The sequence below is a fragment of the Triticum aestivum genome, unplaced genomic scaffold, assembly GCF_018294505.1.
Source record: "Triticum aestivum cultivar Chinese Spring unplaced genomic scaffold, IWGSC CS RefSeq v2.1 scaffold56648, whole genome shotgun sequence".
Classification (NCBI taxonomy): Eukaryota; Viridiplantae; Streptophyta; class Magnoliopsida; order Poales; family Poaceae; genus Triticum; species Triticum aestivum.
In genome coordinates, this window is record NW_025229210.1 from 20,886 (window position 1) to 23,316 (window position 2,431).

The 2,431-nt window shown below is 50.2% G+C and overlaps 1 pseudogene; it reads right to left on the reverse strand.

The window, feature by feature from the left end:
- Positions 1-188: 188 nt before the first annotated feature.
- LOC123174855 (proline-rich protein 4-like) lies at positions 189-1,303 on the reverse strand (annotated as a pseudogene).
- Positions 1,304-2,431: the final 1,128 nt, after the last annotated feature.

Below are 2,431 nucleotides of genomic sequence, written 5' to 3' on the forward strand. Positions count from 1 at the left end.
CGCCGCCGCCATCACGTACTGGCCGGGCTTTGCCTGCTAGTACGTCGAGGCGGCAGCGACGGGAGGGAGGTAGGAGGAGGGGGAGCTTGAGGCGGCGCTAGGGATTCCCCCCGGGCGCTCGCGGGAGCGTTGCGGGAGGGAGGGGAGGGAACACAGTAGAACAAGATCAAGCCAAAAAAGCCAAAATCTTCAGTAATTCCATTGGCTCAAATGGACTTGATTAAATTAATTACTTGATCTGCAACAACTTCGTTAAAAAAACACACCCAAATTACAAATCTTTAAAATGCAAAATACACTATGATCCCTGTGTTCCTCACAACTGTTATTCTGAACACTCAACTCTGCAGTGCAGATACTAAAACGGGGCAGCGAATGGCAGAAGACCAAACAATACACCCACACATGCAAAAGGATCATAAATAGCAATGTCGATGACCCAGTGATCACCAACCCGCTCATGAGATTTCATCGCTAGGCGGGACGGTGGTATACTGGACTCAGTGGTGTCCGTGGTATCCACCGCCGCCACCGTAGGTGGGCGTGGGAGGGACGGGATGGTAGTCCGGGTGGGGCTGCGGCTTCGGCTCGGGCTTGGGCACGGGGCCGTAGTCCGGGTGAGGCTGGGGCTTGGGTTCCGGCTAGGGCGGCACGGGCTTCTTGTGGTGGAAGTGCTCGATGATGTGCTTTTTGATCGGCCCGCACAGGGTCATGGACGTGCACTCCGGCGACGCTGCAGACGGAGTGGCAATGCTGTCGCCGGCGACGATGCCGAAGGTGGTGCCCTCGGAAACCGGCACGATCTTGGATGGCTCCTGGCCGGGGCACGGCGCGTTGGAGGCGGCGCTGTGGAGCTGAGCGACGCAGTTGGTGCCGTGGAGGTCTGCGGTGAGGGGCACGCTGAAGGCGCCAGTGCGGTCGAGGGCGCCCACTGCCTTGCTCTCATAGTCGCCGTGGACGTTCTTGCACTCGACTGCCACCTGGAGACCTGACAAAATTTTCGTGACAGGGACAGGAGTACATCAGTGATTGTGAGCTGATTTCCATACATTTATAGGCGTGTGAAGCGTGCACCTGCAGAGTGACAGTACTCTTCATTTCTTATCTACCTATATTCGGTATGTAGCTAGCTCACCTTTGAAGGCTTCCTCGGCCTTCATGTTCTTCCTCGTGCAGTCGGCGCACTTGACCAGGCCGACGACCACGGACGCCGCCTTGGCATTGGCAACGGCAATCGCCAGCAGGACGCCGAGGACTAGTGCTCTCGTCGGAGCTGCCATGCCTGAATTTCTGGTGTGAAGTGGCTGATGGATGGATGGATGAATGGAACAGGCGACGCATGGCTTATATAGGCATCCGCACTGATCGATCCAGCTTGGCCGATGATCTGGCTGCATGCTCGCCTGGTGGCCGGCGAAGTGCTGCCTGACAACGAGAGACCGGCTAACTCGCCGAAATTTCAGATGGCGAATTAAAACTCGGTTGATCGATTGTGGACGACTGCACGCATCGATCAACGATCGATTTGATCCACGCACGTCGTTTGTCATTACTCGGTTGGTGATCGACTTTGCATTGGCTGGTGGTCGATCGTGTCCTTCTCGTTCGTAGGTTCCACGCGGCACATGGATAAGCATGCATGCATGCAGCGTAAATATTCATGTAGTCCAGAGTACACTTTATCGTCTATCTAGAGCCTACATAAGTTAGGGCCTACGTACCTAATTCTTTTGTTGATCCCTTTCTACGTGCGGCGCGCCTCTGGAGCATTTATATGTACCAAATCAACAAGACTTGAGCTAGCAGCGTGGATTGGCTGGTTAGAAGCTTAATTTGAAAGCAATCTTACAACCAATCAGAGGTAGGAGGATTTTAGCACCAGAGCAGCACAAGTGGCATAAGCCTGGTCGTAGTGGAAAGTATCATATACTAGTATCATGCATATGATATTAGTGTATGATACTACATATGTAGTCATAGTATCATAAAGTAATATCATATGTGGTCTCATTTATTACCATGTATGACACATATTAGTATAGAATTTATTATGATATGGTATCATAATATGATATTCAACCCTCTCTTTCTTCATTTAATTCTACGTCACCTCATCAACATTGCCTAGTTGGCATGCATGATACTAGTTATGATACTCTCATTACAAGTAGCCTAATAACATAAAAACTTCTCAAACTTCGAATATAATAACGCCAGGTGCAATCGTACATATTTTGTTCTGCAGTTCAGACTTCAAAAGATGGTTGTATTCCATTTTACTTGAAAGTTGCTCTACGGTTATTGGCTCATCGAACGTGGGATTTCCATTAATTGGTGCACAAAGTCTTAAAAGTATTACAGCTCGCAAAAGGAGCAAAGTAACATAAAAAAACGCAATGCCACAACCGCTATGAATTAAAGGACTAGGGCC